Here is a 26,036-nt window from a genome sequence, read left to right on the forward strand (position 1 = left end):
TGGTTTCACATCATTGTGAATGTACTAAATGTCAGTGAATTATACGTTTTAAAATGGTCAATTTCATGTAATGTGACTTTTGCCTCAATAAAAATAAATAAAAGTGCTGTATTACAACCCCTTGAATAAACCATGAATCCAGAGAGATGAATACATACACTGAAAAATTTTAGGAGGAAGAGGTTATTTATACAATTTCTAAGAACCTCAAAAAAGAAAAGTTACTACAGTTTTGCAGTGAAATGGCCTGGCAAATAGCCTGGGAAATCCTTAATCAACAGATCAAAGTGAATCATCAGTAACAGAACAAACTGAAATTGCGTGCCAATGAGCAAAACAGAGCACCACTTCACTTTTATAATATCCTAACCAAAGATAAAGAAGCACAGCCTGTCTCAACAGGAGAAAAGCTAACCTTAGAGACATTACATGTACTAAAACAACTGGCCCATAATCTTCAAGAATCACGTTATACAAGTCAAGAAAAATCATTTTTTAAAAATGATGACGCTGTAACATGTTTATTCTATAATTTTATGAGTCATGTTTTTAACTTTTGAAAAGTATACTTAGACATTTTATTCCATTCAGTTTTGTTTGCTTCACTACTGCAATACCATTAATAAAATTTTATTAATATTTAGTAAGCACTAGGTAATTTCCAGACTTCCCTAATAAAAAGCAAGAGGCCCCTCCCCTATGGAGTCTGATTCAACAGGTCTTAAGCAAGGCCTAGAATTCTGTTCTTAAACAAGCACTTAAAGTAATGATAATCAGGAAAAGATGGTAAATACTGTAATAAATATTTACCAAGAAGAAACAAAATCCTTGCCTATGGAACATGATCTCTAAAGGAAGCAAAATAATCTATTACTTTACTATTTTTTTCCAGTTTTGGTCATGACACAGTGTCCAATATCTTGTTATCAAACTCAAAATTACAGATTACACGCTCAAATATAAAACAGCATTAGCAAATTTCACAAGAAATCTAGACTACTAGAAATTTCCATCCTTTAAGAAGTTTCATATTATTAATGCTTGCTTTAACCTGGAATTTTGTTAGACCCCCTATCCCCCTCAGCTTACCTCATTAAGTTGTTCAGAAACTTTCTATGCTTTACTTACATGAAAAAAAAAAATCATAAAAAAAAGAAGAGGAATGTTATGAGAATTGTTATTACTTGTTAAATTGCTACATATGAAAACTGCTACTTTCACCCCTACAAAAAAGAATTTTATTTAAGGAGAAAAACACATTACTGGAAACAGCATGCTTTCAATTCTCAAGTTTTTAGGTATGATACACAAAATGTAACTGAAGTACTCCAAAACTTATAATGAGCTGACCTAATTTTCATATAAAATGCACCACTACAAAAAAATAAGCCTTACTCTATAAACAAATTTTTACTCACTGAGCTTCTCTTTCCCTAACAAAACTAAACAGTTTAAGTCACCCCTGAATAAGATTTTTTTTAAAGGTTGGTAAAGGTAAACTTTAATTCAGAATTATACTGCAAACAATATGGACTAAATGGCATAAAATTTAATTCAAATCAACTCATTTACTAAACAGCCAATGTAAGCAAAAACAAGTACTAAACACTGAATATCAAGGGCAGTGTTGCTTCTAACAGCTAACAACTTAACAACTGGAAAACAAGGTTGCTGCCTCAACTCCTTTATCAGAAAAGGTATAAGCAAATTATTTATCTGAAGTATTTAACCATCAGAAAAGTGCCAACATTATCAGGGTTCAAACAGAGTAAACATATACACTTAAAAATATATATATGCTGGGATCAGCTTAGATATGTTCTCTGAAAAGTGGGCAGAATCAGAAGAGATAAATAATTTACCGCTAAGCTACACAGCCAGTAATATGAATTCAGATTCTTCTGCCTCAAAAGCCATGTTCTTTGTTCACTACCAGTATATTTCTCAAACTTTCCCACAGAAATTACTTAAAGCTAATAATTAATCCATTCTCCTGCCCCACCAAAATGTATTTTCAGAAAGTAATCAAAATAACTCATCCTCAAGTCCTATTTTTTTACAAACTCATGAAATTTCTGCATTATACTATAATATATCCATGTATGTTCTAATATAAAAAATTTTAAGTTACTTACTATCAAGTAAAATAACCTTGCAGCAAGAGATGACTGGTTTACCCTATGTGTTTCTTAAACTATGTGTTTGAGAAAACACTGCTATAACAATGTAAAATCCCAGCGATGACTTAGTTCAGCTGGAATATCAACATGAACAAAAAAGAATGTAAGTACATATGACTATGGTTAAAAAAAATATATCTTGGATACAACTGACAATGTCTCATATAATGCAGAATTGGATTTTTTTAAAAACCAGGATATTATATACTACAATCAAGAAACTTCTAAATTACCATCCCTTAAGAGTCAAAGATAGTCCTTCTTATTTAATATGTTCAAACTTATTTTATTTAGCCCAAGACACAAAACCATAATGCTTAATGTTTTATTTCAATTAAGCAGAAAACAAAACTACCCTCTCCGGCACTGATGCAGGAAGGAAATGGAATTTATCACTGTTTCTCCCCACCTGCCCCTGGCACCTTGGCCAGTAACATAATTCTAAAAAATAAAAAATCTGAAGCAATCAGTCACTCTGGTGAAGAATTTAGAGTAAGCATGGAATATCTCTAAACAGGTCTCTTAAAACTACTGGGGGCTTCCTTTCTAAATGGTACTAAACCATTCTGCTACAAATATATCTGAACTAATGAATCTAGTCACTATACTCTCAACACATCAAGCCAGTAATGAACAGGTCAACCAAACACCACTTAATACGCCAGGTATATCTAAAACCAAGTAGAGAAAATACTCTGGGGACAGTAAGCAGCGTGCTTTGAACAGCACACAGGAATAAGAAATCTGAACTACATTTAGCAGGCAAGGGGAGTACTCAGAAGTTTTAAAGTTGCAATTACATGTCTGGAAATGTGCTTTCAGAAAATAAATCTGGTAGCTTGTTGTAAAATAAAGGGGGTGGGGAGGATTCAGTAAATCACTTGGAGAGGAAAATATTAAAATCTAGAACTTTAGTTCCCATTACCACCCATTCATAACAAATGTTTTCAAAAGTTTCATTAATTTTTTTAAAGGACTATTCATGAGTTCAATTCCAATGGAAAAGAGCTTCCCTCAACTTCCTAAAAACTACAATATAAAAGCCAAACTCAAAGCTCTCTTATAAAAAATGGAAGTAAAGAGAGCAAGAGTAAGGGAGTAGTACAGGCAATTCAATAAAGTTGTAACACTCCCTCACACCATACACAAAAATAAACTCAAAATGGCTTACAGACTTAAATGTAAGACATAACACCATACAACTCCTAGAAGAGAACATCGGCAAAACATTGACATAAATTGTACCAATATTTTCTTAGATCAGTCTCCCAAGACAATAGAAATAAAAGCAAAAATAAACAAATGGGACCTAATCAAACTTATAAGCTTCTGCACAGCAAAGGAAACCATAAAGACAACCTACGGACTGGGAGAAAATATTTGCAAACAATGTGACCAACAAGAGCTTAATTTCCAAAATATACAAACAGCTCACACAACTCAATAACAAAAAAAAAAAACAACCCAAACAAAAAACGGGCAGAAGACCTAAATAGGTTTTTCTCCAAAGAAGACATACGGACAGCCAACAGGCACATGAAAAGATGTTCAACATCATTAAGTGTCAGGAGAAATGCAAATGAAAACTACAATGAGGTATCACCTCACCTGATCAGAATGGCCATCATCAGAGAGAGTGTCTACAAATAATAAATGTTGGAGAGGGTATGGAGAAAAGTGAACCCTCCAACACTGATGCTGGGAATGTAAATTGGTGTAGCCACTGTGGAAACAGTATGGAGGTTCCTTTAAAAACTAAAAAGAGTTACCATATGATCCAGCAATCCCTCTCCTGGGCATATACCCAGAAAACACGAACACTCTAATTCAAAAAGGTACATGCACCCCAATGCTCATAGGAGCACTATTCACAATAGTCAGGACATGGAAGCAACCTAAATGGCCATCAACAGATGAAAGGATAAAGGAGATGCGTGCGCGCGCACACACACACAATGGAATATTATTCAGCCGTAAGAAAGAATGAAATAATGCCATTTGCAGCAACATGGTTGGACCTGGAGATTATCACACTAAGTGATATAAGTCAGAGAATGACAAATATGATCTTTTATCACTTATATGTAGAATCTAAAAAAACAGTATAAATGAACTTATTACATAACAGACTCACATAGAAAACGGTTACCAAAGGCAGGTGGGGAGGGATAAATTGGGAGTATGGGATTAATAGATGCACAACACCATATATAAAATAGATAAACAACAAGGATGTAAACAACTACACTTCAATTAAAGAAAAAATTCAAAAAAATAAAAATATAAATAAGGGGGTAGTAACAATGGATATGGAGTGGGGAAAAAATGGCAGAGAGAGGAAGACTGCAGAAACAATCTACAGGTGGGTGATAGTAGATGACTGGATGTGGAGAGCTAAGGAGGCTGAGAAACCAAAGATGAAAAACATTTCAAAGTTAGGAAATGAGGGGGACACAAAGAAGATTTGGGGATGCTAGTAAATGGTGTTAACATTGTGTATTCATTTTGTGAGAATTTATCAAGTTGTATACTTAAAATTTGTGCACATTAGTGCATGTGCGTTACAATTAATGAAACATTCAAATACAAACTTTTTTTGAACAGAAAAACAGGAACAAAGTTCCCAAGAACTATTTGGTAACTTGGAGTGAATCACTGAAGGTCAGTGATTTAACCATTCATGCCTAGGTACTAGAACCTCTGTAAAAAACCCAAAAGGAAGGGGTACAGAGAGCTTCCAGGTTGTGGTACACCCCAAACTCCACAGGGACCCTTCCAGACCTCACCTATGTACCTCTTCATTTGGCTGTTCAGTCGTGCCCTCTAGCATATCCTTTAGAATAAACCAGTAACAGTGGTGTTTCCTTGCATTCTGTAAACCATTACAGCAAAATATGGAACCTAAGGATGGAGGAGGGTTTTGCGGGCATGGGAATCTCCCATTTGCAGCCAGATCAGACAGAAGTGTGGGTAACCTGGGAATCTACTACTTGAGGCTGGTATCTGAATTGGGGGCAGAAGGGCAGTCCTATGGGACTGAGCCCTTAATCTGCAGGGTCTATACTAAAGGGTCTATAGTAACTCCAGGTAATTGGTGTCAGAAAATCCTAACTGAATTCAACTGTAGAACACCCAGTTAAGTGTGTCCACAAAAAATTGGAGAACTGCTTGCTGCCTGGTATATGAATGCACACAAGAGTATCTAACTATCGTTCAAAAAAAAAAAAAAATAAGGAGTCGGGGTACATTCTCCAAATAAAGAGCTAACATGAGTGCTGACGCCACGAAGATATTTGGCTTTTCAGAGTCTTTCAACATAACGGTCATTCAATAAACAATGCTCACATACACAAAAGTCCCAAACAGCTTTTTATCACCTCATTCTTGAATATGAAATAATAATCAAACATTTTAAGGAAAGTGGCAATAGGAAAGGACCACTAAAAACCACGAACACAAAGGAAAAAAATAATTCAAGAAATAACTAGCAAAATGGAATTTTCAGAACCCCAAAGATAAAGAGCAACTTCGGGACAGATAAAAAGAGAACACTCCTGTAAAGGAAGGAAAAAAATCAGAATGCATCAAAATTCTTAAAGATCTCCTGCTATAACACAACAAAATAGCAATCAAAGTGCTGAGGGAAAAAGTATTTTGAATCGTGAAAGCTATACCCAAAATATGAAGTGTGAGGCAGATAAATACGTTCTCAAACAGTTCCTAACAGCCAGGAGGAAAGAGAAAGACCAATGGGACTTCCCTGGCAGCCCAGCTGTTAAGACTCCACGCTTCCACTGCAGGGATTGTAGGTTCAACCCCTGGTCAGGGAACTAAGATCCCACATGCTGCATGGTGTGGCCAAAAGAAAAAAGAAAGAAAGAAAAAGACCAGTGACCAACATTTTCTGTGAGTCCATAAAAAAATTAACTATTAAACAGGAAAAGATGCCCTGCTATTCTCATAACAAGAGAAATACAAATTAAAATACTGGAACTACTCACCTACCAAACTTGCAAAAATCTTTGTTAGGGTGGGTCCAGAAAAGCTTGTAGTCTAGAGTTAATTTTTGTCCCACTAATTGGAGCTCATCCTTTTGAAGACTTTGCCTATACTCCATTTACTGCCTGTGCTCCATCTATTAGGTGGTCTTTCCACTGAGGCTGATGGAAACAAAGACTTTTCCTGGTCCTATGTAAATCTTTGGAATTGTTTCACCTACTCCTTTCTGGTGGTTCTATTCCCTGGCTTCAGTCACTTCCAAACGCGCGTGTGCAGGTCAGTCCTAAGTCAAAGCCTTGAGTGGACCCTTTTGAGTTATCTCTCCTGCCAAGTTTCCTATTACAATACTTTGCCCCACAAATTCTACCTACTTTGACCTTTTCAAATTTTCAGTTGTCTCCTTAACTTTTAGTTAAGACCACCAGACTATGTTTGAATTCACCCTCCCTGTGCTGTAGCCTATTAATTTTCTTCAAGCAATGAGCTGGGGCATTTATAACACTGACCACCTCCTGTCAACCAATATCTAAAAGCCTGTTTCATACATTTTAGATTTCTCAGATGAGTGGGTAAATCTGGTTATCTGGTTGCCTGTTAGTCCATCACAGCCAGAAGTAAAAGTCTGCATGCCAATTAAATGTTTTTTTAATTTTTTTTACCAGAAACGTGTCTATTTTATTTTATTTTTAATATTTATTTATTTATTTGGCTGCGCCAGGTCTTCGTTGTGGCATGCGGGATCTAGTTCCCTGATCAGGGATCAAAACCCAGGCCCCCTGCATTAGGAGCACGGAGTCTTAACCACTGGACCACCAGGAAGTCCCTGCCAACTCAATTTTAACACTACAGGATTTTCACTAAATTGAATGTTTTACTTGTATAAATTTTCTCATGGAGTTTTTCTTGAAAGGATTCAACTAATTCCAATTTAACTGTTTCCCAAAGCAAAGTCCGACAACAAAATCTAGCACTCAACAAAATGAAATTCATAATTTTCAGCATTCAATCAAAAATTATCAGTCATGCAAAAAAGGGGGGGGGGGCCTGCAGGAAAATGCTACCAATAACAAGAAAAAAAATCTATCTTTATAGAAAGATATCCAGAAATGATGGATATGATGGAATTAGCAGACAAGGACATTAAACCAACTATATGTTTAAGGAAAGGGAAAATAGGAACACAAAGGAAAAACAGAAGATATAGAAGATACTCCTAAAGATTAAAAAAAAGTAATATCTGAAATGAAAAACATTGAATAGGATTAACAGCAGATTAGACAATGCAGAAGAAAATGATCAGTAAGTGTACTGCTACAGTAGCGTTCAAACTAAAAAGCATTAAAGGAGACAAAGACAGACACTTTATAACTGAAATGTACGTTTAGCAAGATAATTCTAATATTTATGCACCCAATAACAATGAAACACTTTTATAAACCAGAAAATACAGGTGATACAAGAAAAACATAGAAGACTTGAACACACCTTGCTCAGTCCAATAAAAATCTAATGGATAAAAAATTAGTAAGAGTATAGAATATTTAAGCCATACTCATTTAGGTGTTCACAGATTTTATATATCAAACACTAAACCCCCAAATACAGAAAGTATCTTCTTCAAGCACCCATCTTAGGCCACCAAAAAATCTTTAATAAATTTCAAACATACCTACAAACAGCATTATTTGACCACAATTCAATGAAACTAAAAATAACAAAACAACAAAAAGACTCTTCTACATGTAATTTTAAAATAAAGTAAGTGAAAAGAAGCAAATTCACAAAACCAATAGTTAACAAACTGGAAAAGCTGAAGAACTACAAATAAATCCCAAAACTGTTTTGGGGGGGGGAGATCAATAGAGAAGCTACTAGAATATAAAATCAAAAATGACAAAAAACCATAAGAAATCATCTGAACGACTCTATGTAAGGTTGAAAATACAGAAATGGACAATTTTTAGAAAAATACAATTTACTAAAAATATCCCCAGTAAAGAGAAAACCTAAACAAATTACCATGAAAGCGTTCCATTACAAAAAAAAAAAAAACAGTCCAAAAGTGTCCTTGAGAACCAAGATTCTAAGCACTGAAGGAAGGAAATACACATGGTAAGACAGAAAGCAATAAATAAAAACCCTGTGGTCCTAAAATTGAATTGGAAGTATCAGTATGAACTTGTGCAGTACTGTAGGGTAAATATACATTAAGACTGGCTTAGAATTTAAATTCTACTTTAAATATCAAGTATTCAAAATTTAATTCAATGCGATAAAACAACTATCACTTTTAAAACTCTTCCATCCATGGATGAATGGATAAAGAAGTTGTGGTACACGCTAAAAACAAAAAAAACAAGGAAACCCTGCCATTTGCGAAAACATGGGTAGACTTTGAAGGCATTATGCTAAGTAAAATAAGTCAAAGAAAGACAAATACTGTATGATCTTACTTATATGTGGAATCCAAAAAAAAAAACACCGAACTCACAGAAAGAGATCAGATTTGTGGTTACAGAAGTGGACTGAGGAGGCCAATGGATAAGCGTGGCCAAAAGGTACAAACTTCCAGTTACAAGATTCCCAGGGTGGAATCCCACTAAGGGTGGAATGTACAGCATGAGATAATGGATGGTAACTAAACTTACTGTGGTAATCATTTCAGGATATACGTGAAGTCAAAATATTATGTTGTACACAAACTTACACAATCATATATGTCAATTATATCTCAATAAAACTGAAAAAAGATCCAAGGCATAAAAAAATTTTTAAAGAAAACCCTTAACCATTTCACTACACGTTACTTATCAAAACATTCAGCATATATACATATATGCTATTCCATTAAACACAATTAAGCTCCCCATAAAAAAATATTTGACATATTTGTTTTCTGAATAACACAATTCATCAACAAAAATGACATTTATGGAGCAGATACTCCAAAACACCACATTAAACAACTTTCTCCACAAGAACACATACTAGTATGGAATGAATGAAGAACTGAATGAAGAACAGGAGGGAGGCAGGGAGGGAGGGAGGCAGGGAGGGAGGGAAGGAGGGAGATCAGCTCATTCTTCCCAGGTATCAGGAATGGCAATTACACGTAAAAAAAGAGGCGCGATACTAGTGATTATCCACAAACTACCGAAATGTGAAATCCACCACACTAAATTACAATGAATGTGGTATCAATTTAATTCCATAATTGGTTACTTTGTGCTGAAACTCCACATAAGTAGATTTATTAACAAAGAACAGTAAAAATCTTTAAGAAGAGAAGCAGGTAGAGATAGAAAATTACTGAAAAAAGTAAACATTACAGAAAAGGGAAAGAGAATACTTACTGAGCATCTACATGCAGATACCATGTTAACACTTTACATCTCAATCTTCTTAATAAGAAAAAGTATTTTAATCCCCATTTTACAAATTTAAAAAAAAAAAAACAACTTGTACCCATGGTGTCACAGCTAGTTCCAAACTAGCTGTTTGGAGTTAAAAACACAAAAATCTTACTCAGTCTTTTCATCTAAATTATGGCACAGAATTCATTTTTTAAAACACAACTGTCCTATTTACAAAATAATGGGCTTGATAATTTGCATTTCAAATCAATTTTCTAGAATTAGGAAACCATGAATTTAAGAATACAGTTTTCTTAATTCCAGATTAAACAGTTCTTTAACTCCTTTTTATCTAACGAGTCCACTTTAAAAGCCACAATTTCACCATAACATTAATATGCAAATTGAAAGAAACATCATTGGTAGACAAAATACACCTGACACATACAGAATTTAGTATGTGAGTAAAGCTGGGACAACCCTGCCTCAAAGCTTACTCAAAATAATCATCAAATGGATCAAAGACTTAAAGGAGAAAAAAGCAGTCATTATATAAAAAGTAGAGGAAACTTTTATTATCTCAGAAAGGGGAAGGAAGGCCTTTCTAAGTATGACACACAAAAACAGAAGTAATAAAAATATATTTACATATAAACTCAAAAAGCATTCTATATGATAAAATTCACAACCAAGATCAAAGAAAACATCACACTGCGGGGGGGGGCATACTTGTCACATAAAGCACATATAAAGGGGCTTTTCCCTTCCTACATAAAATGTTGCTATAAATCAACAGAAAAAGAACTCAATAGAAAAATGAGGAAAGAATATAAAGAGTTCACAGAAAAAGATCTTATATATAAAATTTTCATTCTCGGGAGTTCCCTGGTGGTCTAGTGGTGTTAATATGGAATAAACTTCTAAGATAGTTCCTTAGTAAAAAAGGTTACAGAGCAAAGCGGACATCATGCTACTACTTGTATAAGAAAAAAAAATATAATGCGCTTATATATACATAAGGTCTCCCTAGAAAAATTCATAAAAAACAGTTTCTTCAGACAAGAACTATTGCTGGACAAAAGGACAGAGAGGGTGACTTTTCCATTAAAAACCCTTGTACTATTTGTAATTTGCACGAGGTGCATGTATCCAAAATAATTTTAAATCCTCTTTAGTCTGATTCAGCTTTACCACTTCTTGAATCCTCAAACTCTTTAACATAATCCACCTTTTTCTGAAGCCAAGTTAGGCTGAAGAGCAGGATCCCAAGAGCAGCAAACAAGTTTCAACAAATGAATTTATAAAGCCTAACCCTATGAATAAGTTCACCAAGGGCTAAGAGATACAGGACCCTTGATATGAAATGAAAAGATTTGGGGAATTCCCTGGCCGTCCAGTGGTTAGGACTCTGCACGTCCAGTGCAGGGGGCATGGGTTCAATCCCTGGTCTCAGGGAACTAAGAGCCCACATGCCTCGTGGTGTGGCTAAAAACAAATTTTTAGAAAATGAAAAAGACTTGGAAATTCAGGTACCTTAACTTAAGGACATAAATGGTTATGAAGACAAAAATATACACTGAATATATATATTCTCTCTCACACACGCACACACAGACGCACACACAATCTGCTAAGCGATCTGCTTTAGGGCTTTACAAGTACTATCTCATTTAGTCCTCACTACATCCCCAGGAAGTTGATATTGTCTTTTCTACAAAACAAGAAAAACTGGTTTTTATATAGATGTGAAGCACATTTTAAAGTTCCCAGGGTCACAGTACAGTCAGTGGCAGCTCAAATTCTTACACCCTATACATGCTGTAAATAACCCAGGATACATTAGATAGAGACCATGCGTTATATAAAATACTAGCTTTAAGTTTAACAAGCACCTAGGTCAGTCTCTAAGCTCTGAGTTTAAGTTTTAATCTTACCTGTCAGGCACTGTCTTCAGCCATAGCTTTATATCAAACCATACAAAATACAGATCTCAATCTGCTAGACAAAAAGTCTCTTACGTGGCAAAAAAATAAAACAAACAAAAAAAAAAGACGAGGAGTAATTTGAACTACCGCAGCAGTCACAACTTGCTTTCCACTAACCTAGCCAACTTTGTCTCCAAATAAGACTCTTGTCCTCTCATCGAATTCAGTCCTTGGAAGGCCCTAATTTTAAGGACTAAGGTGACAACATTTTTACTCACTTTTCCCCATTTCCACAATGTGCATATAAAAGGTACTCATTTTAAATGAAGAAAGACCAGAGACTACAAATCTAAAACTATCAGTTGAGTTAAAAAAACATGAGGCAACTAAGCTTGCACAGGAAAAGTCCTTAAGACATCTTGATTATCAGGTAGTTTTCAACCTAGCTAGCGTGCATGAAGCAATGATTTCATTATTCACCTAATGATACTTGCTGCAATAGCCTCAAGTTTAGCATCCTGCTAGAGCTTTAGTAAATAAGGTCCCCTGCAAGGGATCTATAAGATCCAAAGCTAGACCAAACTGAGAAAATTTGTAATAATACCAAAAATAATTAAAGCTCTACGGACATAAATCTGCATTTCCATCTTTGAGGAGACAATGTAAAAGGATTATGTTTTCTCAAATAAAGACATTAGTTAATATAAATGAACAATTATGGCCTTCCTGATTTCCAAAAATGAGGAGCCTGAATTAGCCACCCACATATTTTAAAGTCACTCCTTGAACTCTAAAATGTGTTTTATCTTTTTAAACCTCAGAGGGCAATTTCACTAGATTTCAATCCCTCTGACTCAACACTTCAAAACTGGGGACATTTTTTGAAAGGCCAGGGTCATAATAAAGAACTCTTTATCAGGCAGTCCCCTCAGAAAGGCAACAGCAAATCCAAAGCCAGCCTTGAATCTAGCAAACAGACTAGAAGCTCATGTAACAATTTAAGTCTAGGCAGATAAAACCGCTTCTAAATGATCAGACAGCAAAGAAACTCGGCTGTAAATAATCTCCTAACAAATTTTACCTAGTCCCCACGCAGTTAAACAGCAGTTCTATAATAAAAATAACAATTATATATACTCAATTTGGGGGGAAAAAGTGAAGTTACATTATCTAAGATGTTAACAATTATTTTGCTGTTAACAATTCTTTTGCTCTGCAAGTAACTGCTCTGCAAATAACTGCACTGAGCATATAACAATAAACAAATAAGACAAGGTACCTGCCCTCAGAAGTTTATGCAATAAACATGGGTGAGAGTAAATAAGATAACTAAGAGACTGATCTGAATGAAATAAACAGGATAATATAGAGTAACAAGACAAATCAAAGGATACAGGAAGGGGGATGACCACTTTACATAGATAGAATGGTTAGAGAAAGTCACTCAGAATGTAACATGAGTCAAAACTGAGCTAACAAGGAAAAAAAAAGAGGCAGAACATAAAGGCCCAAAGACAGGAAGGAAAATGCTTAGTGTAGTCAAGGAAGAGAAAGAAGGCCAAAGGTCAATGGTCTAGGAAGACAGTAAACAAGGCTGCAGAGAAAGGAAGGGGACAAACAATAAAGACGCTGGTAGGCTATAGAGTCTGCATGTTATTCTTAGGGTCCAATGGAAAGACACTCTGCTCTACGAATCATAAACTACAGGGGTGTAAGAATAGCACAATAACAAAGTTACAAGGCTATACAGCAAGTAGTTCAAATAAGAGACAGATGATAGCTTGTATAAGCCCAGTGACAGTGGAACAGAAATGGACATATTTGGGAGAGCAAATAGATTTGCTAATTGATTAGATGGGAGGAAAAGAAGGAATCAAAAGTGAGCCCTGGTTATTTAGCTTGAGTAGGTGGATACTGTATCCATTTATTGAGCTAGGGAAGAATGGAGAAAGTATGGGGCTGTGAAACACTCAAAAAAGTTCAGTTTTGGATATGTTAAATTTGTAAACTAAATGGAGAAGTCAAGGTTAGTTAAATTACAATAGTAGAATACGGGGAAGATCTTTTGCATAAAGATCCCATTTAAAACTATGGTACCATACTGCAGGTTAAACAATTACCTCATAATGCATTATGCTTCAACACTTTTAAACTGGTCATAAATGCAACCTAAAGATACCTGGTTTCTGCTCAGTTCTGTCCCTTCAACTTACATTTATCTATTTTCCCTTATCCACAATCTTCCTCCTGGTCATATGATCCTCACACACTACTATCTATCTGACCCAGCCATAACAATACTACTACTACTGTTGGTTATCATCTTACAATTTCAAAGCATTTAGCATTCATTATTTCACTTGATTCTAACGATAACTTTGTGAAACAGGGAAAGAACCAGTTTTACTACGGCAGGAAATAAAAGTCTTACAAAGGCTGGCCGGGCCAACAACAAATAGCTATTATTTACTAGATGGGATGAAATCAGTGTTCATATTTAAGGACTCTGTTTACTCTGTATTCACAGAACTTCAGAGCAGACAAACTACATGAGTTCAAGAACTACATTTTTGCCTTGTTTGTTACTAAACAAGAACCAGTGAAAGGGCTTCCCTGGTGGCGCGGTGGTTGAGGGTCCGCCTGCCGATGCAGGGGACGCGGGTTCGTGCCCCGGTCCGGGAGGATCCCACATGCCGCGGAGCGGCTGGGCCCGTGAGCCATGGCCGCTGAGCCTGCGCGTCCGGCGCCTGTGCTCTGCAACGGGAGAGGCCGCAACAGTGAGAGCCCCGCGTACCGCAAAAAAAAAAAAAAAGAACCAGTGAAAGTACAGGCACATAGTAGACACTCAAATATCTACAGGCAATGAACATCTCTAGCATAGACTAGTACTCAAGAAATAAAAATCCCAGATCCACTGTTGAGCCAATGTTTTACAGTAAATAAGGTATGTTTGTATCCTACTTTCTCATTTCCAATACAGAAATGTTGTCATTTATTTTCCAAGTATGCTCAAGTATAAATTAGATAATATCTAACATTTCAAGCTACTCAAAAGAAGATTGCTCTATGAATTCAGGAAGGCATTATTTTGCAACCAGTCTTATTTCACATATCCATAAAAAAAATTTCCCCTTTTATTCCGAATTTCCTATAAAAGATTTTAGGAAAGAAAAGATGTCAAACAGGCTTTACAATAGAGCAGAAAAAAAGATCAAAAACTACCATTTGTATTTATCGACTACTATTTTGTGGAACTGACATAATACATACATATCAAGGAAGAGGCCAAATAGTTCCACATACTTAAGGTCAATTGATATTCAACAGAGGTATTCCAACATGATTCAATGGGAAACAAAGTCTTTTCAACAAATTGAACTGGGAGAGTAGAACATCTAAATTAAAAAAAATAATAATAGAGAAATGAACCGAAACCCTTTCACAGGCCAAAAAATCATTCAAAATGGATCACAGACATAAAAATATAAGCTAAACTACAAACCTTTTAGAAGAAAGCTAAAAAGCAGAAGAAAATCCTGTGACTTGGGGTTAGGCAGAGATTTCTTATGACACAGAAAAGCACAAATCAGGGACTACCCTGGTGGTCCAGTGGGTAAAACTCTGCGCTCACAGTGCAGGGGGCCCAGATTCGATCCCTGGTCGGGGAACTAGATCCCACATGCATGCCGCAACTAAGAAGCCACGTGCCGCAAATAAAGATCCCACATGCCGCAACTAAGACCTGGCACAGCATGCACACATGCATGAATATTTTTTTTTAAAAAGCACATATTACGAAGAAAAAAGTAACCAATTTTATAAATTTTGAACTGCCTGATCTTCGAAACACAGTTAAGAAAATGAAGACAAACCATAGATGGGAGAAATTTGCAAAACGTGTATCTAATACACTTGTAGCCAAAATATATAAAGAATTCTTACTATTTAATAAAACAAGCCAATTTTTTTTAATGGACCAAAGACTTTAATAGACACTTCACCAAAGCACATAAAAAGATGCTCATCACGTCACTACACCATATGATAGCTTTAATGTTTGCTAACTACCCACTCAACTACCCTGGCAGTAAATACTATAAAAATAAAGGAATGTACTCCAATTAATCACTGTATTATTAATCAACTTGAGGTACTTTTCTTCCTTAAAGGACAAGAATACTTAAGAACAATAGATCATCTGCTTCTTTTAAGAAGGGCAAATAACCTGTACACGGTGTTTTGGAAATTGGAAGGCAGGGAGGTGGGTGTCTGATCACACCTGTGCTATTACATATTGCAATACATTATTATAAATGTCTTTTTTTTATAGCTATATATCATTGTGATCTTATTATATGCATAGGATATTTTATTTCAGGATAGTATACACACTTTAAAAAGTGCACTTTAAAAACGTTAGGGATCTGACTGGATTCTGTACCACTGCTCTAGAGCTGTGCTTTCCAATACAGCAGCTAGTAGCCATATATTGCAATTTATATTTAAACTAACATTAAATAAATCTTAAAATTCAGATCCACATCTGCACTAGACACATTTCAAAACTCCATAATGACATACAGCTAGTGACTATTATACTGAACAGTACAGACAAAGAAATGCTTCCATCTTTTCACAAAGTTCTATTGGACAGCACTGCTCTTACAATACAACCTATTACTTAGAACACTAAGGAAGTTAACTGTAACAAAAATGAAGATAAACAGAATTCAAATTATGGTTCTGTCACCTACTGTGAAGCCTGGGTAAACTAATTTCAAACTGAGTTTCTTAAACCACTGAATGGAAATAGCATTTCTTCTATATGATAACTGGGAAAAGCACGTTCTAAATTAAAATATTATATAACATTATTTATGAAGTGATCCTAAAGGAGAATATTCCTGAAAAAGAACTCATTTGAACATTTTATTATAAACAACTCACAACTGTATCACGTTAAGGAAAATAAAATTTAGTTGCTGGCTAAGAATAAAATATCTTCTAAGTTCCTGAAACAAAATAGTATTTGACTTTCTTTATATTGTCACCCTACAACTCTAACTATGAGCCATAATGGGTGGGAGTCTAAGTTCTGGATACAGAATGTACGGATTCAGAAATACCACTCGCTTACTGGCTGTGTAACCTTAGCAAGCAATTTAAAATCTGTGACTTCATTTTCTCATCTATAAAATTAGGACAATAGAACCTTCCCACACACTGTGTCTATGAAAATTAAATTAGTTAATACAGTTAAAAAGCTTAGAACACTGCCTGCAACATGGTAAGCATTAATATTAGTTATTAAAATCCACTCATTATGGTAAATGTTGGTATCAAGAATAAAGAACTATAACTCAACAACAAAAACAATCTGGTTTGGGGCTTCCCTGGTGGCGCAGTGGCTGGGAATCCGCCTGCCGGTGCAGGGGACACGGGTTCGTGCCCCGGTCCGGGAGGATCCCGCATGCCACGGAGCGGCTGGGCCCGTGAGCCACGGCCGCTGGGCCTGCGCATCCGGAGCCTGTGCTCCGCAGCGGGAGAGGCCACGGCAGTGAGAGGCCCGCGTACTGCAAGGGAAAAAAAAAAAAAAATCTGGTTTAAAAATGGGCAGAAGACTTGAATAAATATTTCTCCAAAGACATACAAATGGCCAATAAGCACATCAGACATCACTAATCATTAGTGAAATTCAAATCAAAACCATAATGATACCACTTCACACCCATTAGAACACAAAACATGGAAAACAACAAATGTTGGGAAAAAATAGGGAGAAATTGGGACCCCTGTGAACTGCTGATAGGAATAAGAAGTGGTGCAGCCACTATGGAATACAATATGGTGGTTCCTCAAACAATTAAAAATAGAATTACCATATGATCCAACAATTCCACTTCTAGGTATCTATCCAAAAGAATTAAAAGCAAATCTTCAAACATATATTTGTACACCCATGTTCACAGCAACATTATTTAAATAACCAAACGGTAAAGGCAACCCATGTGTCCATCAATGGATGAATGGATAAGCAAAATGTGGTACACACACATATAATGGATTATTGTGTCTTAAAAAAAGGATATTCTGATTGACCCATGCTACAACATGGATGAACCTCGAAGACATTCTGCTGAGTGAAATAAGCCAGTCACAAAAAGACAAATACTTCATGATTCCACTTATATATGAGGTACCTAGTCAAATTCATAAAGACAAAAAGTAGAGTGGTGGTTTCCAAGGGTTGAGGGGAGCAGGGAATGAAGAGTTATGGTTGAATGGGTACAGAGTTTCACTTTTACGAAATGAAAAGAGCTCTGGAGCTGAGTGGTGGTAATGGCTGCATAACAATGTCAATGTACCTAATGCCACAGAACTGTACATTTAAAAATGGTTGAATTGGTAAATTTTATTGTTGTATTTATGCATAATATGTCATGCATATTCTGCCACAAATTTTTAATTAGGACAATGAAGTCTATTTTATTATGAAGTAAACATAACTAATTTCCTCAAAGATTTCACTCAAAACATTTAAGAAGTGTTTTGAAGAGTACAATATCAATAGGTATGAGGTACCTAGAATAGTCAAACTCATAGAAAGTCAAATGGTGATTGCCAGGGGCTGGAGAGAAAGGGAAATGGGGAGTTAATGTTTAATAGGTACACAAAGTTTCAATTTGAGAAGATAAAAATGGTTCTGGAGATGGACGGTGATGATAATTGCACAATAATGGAAATGTACTCAAGGTCACTGAACTGCACACTCAAAAATGGCTAAAATGGTAAACTTTATGTTTATTTTACCATAATAAAAAAGTTCCCTCATTACAAATATTGGGAGATTAGTGAGTGCAAGGAGTGGAAAACCTTACTTACATATCTCACACTGGTTCAAAAGGTAGAAAGACTTAAATCTTCTAAAGTGATACAAATTTAGAATACACTTTCTCCTCTAAACTTATAACAACTCAAACCTCCTATTTGTGGGGCAAAGACTTTTAGCTAGTTATACTGACACAACTACTGGTTGTAAAGAATTACCCCTATTGTGCTTTTTAACTACGTCCACAAATTCTTTTGACAAAAGGTGGAGCCTAACTCCTCACCCCTTGATTGTGGGTTAGACTTAACGACTTGCTTCTCATGAAGTGAGTGTGGCTGAATTGACTTCTGAGAATATGTCATAAAAGGCATCACGCTTCTATCTACCTCTCTTCTCAGATCACTTCCTCTGGGAGATGCAGCTGCCATGTAAAGAAACTCAAACAGCTACAGGTCTGTATATGGTAAGGCATATGGTAAGGAAACTGAGTTCTCCAGACAACAACCAGCATCAACCTGCCAGCCCAATGAGTACACCTCCTTGGAAGGAGATCCTCCAGCCCCAATCAAGCCTTCAAATGAGTGCAACCCTTGAGATTTTCATGAAAAGACATGGAGGGAGCCAGTACCACTCAGCTAAACTGCTACCAAACTTCTGACCCACAGAAAATCCATGTGCGATACTATTTTTCTTTAAACTCATTCGTTAAAAGAATATACAGTTGACGCTTAAACAACACAGGTTAGAACTGTGCAGGCCAACTTATATGTGGATTTTTATCAACAGTAAATACTACACTATCCACAACTGGTTGAATTCGTGGATGCAGAACTGCAGATACCGAGAAACCTCAGAAATGGAAGGTCGACTATAAGTTATGTGTGAATTTTCCACTTCAAGGGTAGGTGCCCATAATCCCCGCGTCATTCGAAAGTCAACTGCGTAATTTATGTTCACTGAAAAGCTAACTTGTTTTTACTAGTATACGTATGTAAAGACAAAAATGACACTTTTTCAGTCGAAGAATGTTTTTTAACATATCTGCAAGTTGAGTTTCAAAAGAAAAAAACCTATGTAACTAGAATTTTTTTCTTATTCTTGCTTAAAAAAATTGTTTTAAGTATGGAAAAAACTTTTAAATGTAGTTTTAAAAATATATAACCTGAAAACTGGATTAAAGGGTAGAAAATGAAGATCAGAAACACTGCACTCCTCAAGCTGTGAACAGAAAGATGACTAAAGAACAAGAAACTGAGTAGGATATCATATATAAAATGATGCAGAAACCAGCAACTACTTGAAAAGATACAGAGCAAAAGCCTATAACTACTCTGCTAGGTGAGGCAGCTAACAAAAAGGGAAAAAGCAAGCAGGTAAAACTGAAAAAGACAGACCCAACCACAAAGGGTCTTCAACAATTTTAACATTTTGTTTTTCACAATGCTACTGCTGAAAGAAATGAACCTGCTATCCAAGAAAATACATGGAAGCACCACCAAAATTTTCAATTTCGGAGACTTCTCGAACCACACAGCCAAAAAGAATTCATGTTAGGAGCCCCTCACACATACATCATTAAAAGCAGGGAGGGCAGGGAATACATTTCTTTCCAACCTACTCTTCCCTAAATATTCCAAATACATGACCCTAAAGGCTGCTAAAGCAACAACAACAAGAACTATAATTTAGCTAGATTTCTCTGGCCACAGGAGACTTTGTGGAGACTGAATGTAACTAAAGGCTAACACATGAGTAAGGAGGTTATTTCCTTAGTCAAGGACCAAACTAGCACAATAAATGGAACTGGAAATGAGTAGGCAGGGCTGACTGGCATGCAGGTAATGCCATTAACAGAAACAAGAGAATAACTTCAGAAACTAAAATACTGGTTTGACATGTAAAATACATTAAGCAAAATTTTAAAATGTTACAATTAGAATAAAACTTTACCTCTATATCACACCTAACAAAGCCATCAGTTTTATGAAGAAACTAAGGCCAAGAGAGGTTAAGTATATATACAAGGTCATACAGGCCCTTTTCTAGATATTCCAAATCCAAGACCAAAAATCTCCTAACTCCCAGAAATTACCCTTTTTCTACATCACTATCCTTACCTGGAACTAAATTGTTATCAAAACATTTTCATCAAAAATTAAGCAGAAAAAGTGGTTGACTCAAAGATAATCTGGCCTGGGTTTAGGTTCTATCCTCACTTGTAATTTTACTTTCAGATTAGAGGTTCCCATCCTTATTCCCTTCTCTTGCTAATTTTAAATTTTATTTTCTTCTCTCTTATGTTCACTCCATAACCTGAAACAACATTTTTATTTTTAGCTAACCAGAGTTATCCCTCAAATAGCTACTAACAAATAGCAAAACTAACAGTAGTTTATCTTCTTTCAGCTGGTCTCCAAGCTCCACTAGTAATCAATATTAACCAAAGAGAAGCAGTAAATAAGAAGAAAAACAAAAACATCAGTGATTATGCTCAAAAAGAATGAGTTAATAAAGTAAAATCCACATGAAGGCAGTATTAAATATGACTAGTGATTAAGCATTTGGGACTCTGGAGTCCGACTTGGAAATTTGGTCAAGACTCCAACCTAACCTTGGTCATAACCAAGTAACTCTCTCCCAGTCTCAGTCTCCCTAAAATCTTAAATTTCTCACCTATACCGCTGTAACAATAGTACTTTCCTCTAAGATATACTATGTACACAGCAAAATACATGACACTATCATCATCTATAAACGTTAGTCATTATAATTGTCATTTTAGACCTATATATTTTTCAGGCACAGGAGGGGAAAAAAAGGGGGAAAAAATGGGAGTAGGGGAGACAGGTACTTAAGGGGGGAAAAAGAAGCAACCCAGCAATTGTTCCAGTTACTACTGGTACTGTATATTTCAATGCAAAGAAAATAATTAAATATTTATCAAAAACTCAAGTTGAGTGAATCTGTCCTTGAACAACTACTGTAAGCAAATTTCACGAATGTCAGACTATCCAAGGATTAGAGCTAACTGAACCTGGTCGAGCTTCCCTGGTCGCACAGTGGTTAAGAACCTGCCTGCCAATGCAGGGGACACAGATTCCATTCCTGGTCCGGGAAGATCCCACATGCCGCGGAGTAGCTAAGCCCCTGCGCCGCAACTACTGAGCCTGAGCTCTGGAGCCTGCAAGCCACAACTACTGAGCCCACGTGCCACAACTACTGAAGCCTACGTGCCACAACTACTGAAGCCTGCACGCCTAGAGCCCATGCTCTGCAACAAGAGAAGCCACAATGAGAAGCCCACACACCGCAACGAGGAGTAGCCCCTGCTCACCGCAACTAGAGAACGCCCGCACACAGCAACAAAGACCCAACATAGCCATAAATAAATAAACAGATAGATAGATAGATAAATTTATATTAAAAAAAAAACCCTGGTCACTGAATAATCATTATCCTGATACTACTGCTTGGAGTAACATCATCAATAGGAGAAATTTAAAGAAAAATAATCACAAATAGTAAATGTTATGTGGTTCTTTTCTATAAATAAAGGCTATTCACTTCCAGTTCAACTTCTCAATCACGTTTAAAATGAATGTTCTTAGACAAGTAACTTGAAAATCCACTAAGTTAAGGAACATAAAATACAAGCCCTCTGAAGCATAAAAAAATAAGGGGGGGGGAAGAGGGGTTGTTCTCATCATAATTTTACATAAATCAAGGTGGAAACTCAATTAGCAGTACTACACACAGCTCTGACCCAGAAAACACAAATATCTTATTCTATTCTAACAGAGAGATTTATTGAACTCTAATCTCAATTTTACATCAGAAAGTAAATACCATATATGTATATCTAAATACCTACAATCTTTCGGACTCACCTACCTCTTCTGCTCTAAGTGAGCTAACAAGATACAACAGTATAACAACAAAAAAAAGTTCTGTGTTCAAAATAAATGAGCAACTGACCAGTTATTAGGCCATCTTGGCAAAGTGTTCAAAAATTACAATTTTTTAATCTCAGAAAAATAATTAAATGAAATAAACTCTAATTTTAGCTACATTGATCTGTTAATATAAATTGTTTAAAAATAAACTTAACTTTTTAAAAACAAACACTTCTACTCAATGCCTATGATTCAGTGAAAAACTAAATGCAGTAACAAATCGTAACACCACTCAATCCTCAAATATACAAATATTATTAAAAGATGATACTCTTATTTGTCAAAAGATTTCTATTACAGCAATTAACATTCACAACTTTTTTAACAAGCTTTGTTTATAAACTTAAGGCAGCATAACCTTCCAAGGGAGAAAACATACTCGTTTTTTGTGGGTTTTTTTGGTTGTTTTTTTTTTTAAGTTATTTGAAAGGTTCTTAGTGCACCTTGCTCACTTCCTCTCAGTTTCTGTTCCTAGTAATGAACTGACTTTTTGGAAGTCAGATCTTAAGGAATAATTTGAAATACAAAACCACTTCAAAAATTGTTTCAAGAAATTTCTATAATGGATTAAAAAGTTAGGAACTGTTACCCCTTAAAACAATTTACTTCATGAAATACCAGATTAAAAGTCAAGCCCTATAATTTGTTTTAAACAACTACCTAACTCTAAATTGGAACACTAAACTGTATTTAGAACACAATTTACACTCATATTTAGAAAAGTAAACTGGCTATTTGTTGTGTTTTTTTCCTACCTTTCTACCAATCCATAAAGCCATACTGACCATATGGATTTTGTCTTTTACTTTAGAAGCACAAAAACTTCAAATTTGGACTGTTCCATCTGAAATATTCTTAACTTTTAATTCTTTCTGCATTTCAATTTACTTAATAGTTGTTTTCAGACTGCTCAGGAAACTGAAGCCAAGCAATCTTATTGCAAGAAACTGAAAGGCTTCCAAGAATAACACAGGGATAAAGTTGACTCTCATTACAGTTTACAAACAGACATTTGATTTGCTCACCATACGGTACTTACAAATTCCAACAGGACTGCACAGGAAGGTGTTGGGTTTTTCTCTGTAATCTTTATGTTTTCCAGTTTGTTTTTTTATTTTGTATCCTCTGAAATAAAATCCAAGTTCTTTGAAGATACTTAACCTATGGCTACTTGACATAGAGTTACTTCAGTCAGCTACCCATACTTCTGTTTTAAAGTTTTCATATGGTTATCTCCAGAATTAGCCAAGTTCCTTGGATTTAAGATTTTAAAGTCTTCTTTATTATTCCATGTACTTGTCACTGTTGTACTTATCCACTCCAGATGAAATATCCAATTTACGAGCCAAAAAGCAAAAACAAAAAGAAAATTTCACATCTGAAGAGCATTCCTAAACATCAGCATAAACAGAGACACACAGCTATCTCAATACTACCGTGCTGCTGGGAAACTGCAACATCTTAAATTTCCATGTAAATAAAAGATAAAAGCAAAAAAACTGTATTCGTTCAATGTCTTCATTTAGAGAAGCTGTCCCATTGTGACATGAAAAGGGCTAAGGTCAAAAATTCCTAAAACTTTAAATAAAGGTAAAAATAAACTGCCATGAAACTTCAGCAATATTTAAACAGTAATTTGAAACTGCAGAGAAATTACTCAGTACACAAATCAAACATATCTTACAGTTCTGGCTGAAGAACACCAACAAGAGGGGAGGGATTGGGGGGCGGGGGAGGGCAAAAATACTACCAGCTGAAATACTTTAACCAGTTATATAATCCGTTTGAACCAAAATACTGAAGAAATGCCTGGGTCTCTTTAAAGCTTGTAGAATTGTTCACTACTACCAATTCACTTCAGAGATGATTCTTGCCAATTTTAATAAACTTCTGGGGCAAAATTATCCAGAAACATTGTAATTCCAAAATGGCCACTTGAAATATCCGGGGCCTTTTACACAAAACCTAGAAGATGATCTTCATATCTGAGTAATTCAATCACCTGTAAAAGTTATAAAAAACAATTTAAATTACACAGTGAGCTTTAATTTTGAGCTAAAAATTAATCCCCAACCTAAACAGTCAACCTCTGGACAGAAATGCACTTCTATACCAAGCAAGCACCCCAAAAAAGTCAAGAGTATGAAAAGGACTTCAGGATATGTAGAGACAAGGGGAAAACGATGGGAGATGGTATTATGGAGGGCAAGCGCTGATTTCAAGTGGGAAGGGGGTGCGGATATAAGCTAACAGGATTATATAAGCAAACCTCCTTATACGTTGAGTAAATATTACAAACTATGAAACAAGCAAACAATCTTACAAAAAACCTTCTGTATTTTCTATTCAATCCACCAAAGGAAAACGAATAGACAGGTGTGCTGCCACCGAGCATTATTACTAAATGCAACTTAGAGAATGAGAGATATAAAGAGAAAGACGCTCCCTCCAAATCAAAATGTCAAAAAGAAGAGGCATGTTTTCCCCGCTCAGAGTAGGAAGGTTAGTGCCTGAGAAGTGGGGCGAGAACATTCCTTAAATTCGCCCGAACGTGAGACTTACCCGGCTTCTAAGGGCAGCAAGGAAATGTGAGGCTTCCCAATTTCCTTGAATTAAGGAAACAGGTTTCTTTCTCACAGCACTGAGGGGGTGGAAGAACCTAGCCCTTCTCGTAAACCGCGTTCAGAGTGGTTCTCTCTCCCAAACAGACCAGTCCCCTCAGACCCCACGGGACTCAGAGGGACTAGACAGCGCTCGCCTCAGTCCATAGCTCGGGCCACGGACCTCGAGAGGCGGGCTGACCGGGCGCGCTGAGAAACCACCGAAGGCCACAACTCGGCCTCGACTCCCTCAGCCCTCCGAGAGCGGCAGCGGTGCGGAAGGAGGCGGGCGCGTGCGAGAGGCCGGAGCGGGGAAGACCAAGCACGGACGGCGCCGGACTCGTTCCCAGCCTCCGCCAAACAACCCCCCCCACCAGCCGCCCAGGCTAAGCCACCCACCCCCTCCCCACAACTGCCACCTCCGCTCCACCAGGACCAACACCTAGAGGGGCCTCCCCGCGCTGTCCTTCCCTCTCTCTCCTTGCTCTCCCGCCACCTCCCCCCCGCCGCCGCCCGCGGACAGCCTCACACCTCGCGCAGCCAACGCCGCTCCCGACTCCTCAAACCTTAACGCCGACACGGGCACCCCCCCTCCCCTCCCCAGACCCCGGCGCCGAGCCCAGAGGACGCTGTTACCTTCTGCGACACCAGAGGTGCCCCTGGCCTGGGGGTGCCGCTGCGCTCGATCCCGGGAGGAGGTTTTCGGTACTTTGAATAATCCCCTTTTGCCGCTTTTCCCTCCCCCACAACCAGTCTCAGTCCCAAAATGGCGCCGACCCGATCCGCAATGTTCTGGGCCAAGTCTCGCGAGATCGTGGAAGGTGGCGAGGCGGGGAAGGAACTAGAGGAGCTGAGGAGACGGGAGAGGAAAGGCGGGGCGAGGAGAAGGAGGAGGGAGATAGGGTGTGGAAGAATCTGTGCGAACGAACCTACTGGGCGGGGCAGCAGGAGGAGTGCCTCCACCAAAGAACCTTCTGGCCCAAGCAACCGCTCACGCCCCGGCCAAAGAAGCTCCGCCCTCTACGTCGGGCGGCTGGGGGGAGGGGTGGAGGGCGTGGTTATGCCTAGGGGCGGGGCTTCGAGGAGGTCCCGGAGGCAGGGGCGCGCAGGGGGCGGTGGCTCCGTGCGGTGACGTCAGGAGCAGCTGGAGTTGGGGATTACCCCCTGCTGCTGACGTGAGGACGGTGAACAATCGGG

General features: G+C 37.1%; 1 protein-coding gene across 2 annotated transcripts in view; it reads right to left on the reverse strand.

The window, feature by feature from the left end:
• The window catches only part of GPBP1 (GC-rich promoter binding protein 1), a 71,465-nt gene extending 45,723 nt beyond the window's left edge, over window positions 1-25,742 (reverse strand). For both annotated transcript variants that reach the window (XM_033437876.2, XM_012534940.3), the window contains exons 1-2: window positions 25,476-25,742; window positions 23,279-24,241 (exon numbers count right to left, since the gene is read on the reverse strand). The gene's annotated coding sequence lies outside the window, so the exon portion shown is untranslated. The remainder of the gene's footprint in view (window positions 1-23,278; window positions 24,242-25,475) is intronic.
• Between the last annotated feature and the right edge of the window lie 294 nt (window positions 25,743-26,036).

Source organism: Orcinus orca, chromosome 3, assembly GCF_937001465.1.
Source record: "Orcinus orca chromosome 3, mOrcOrc1.1, whole genome shotgun sequence".
NCBI lineage: Eukaryota > Metazoa > Chordata > Mammalia > Artiodactyla > Delphinidae > Orcinus > Orcinus orca.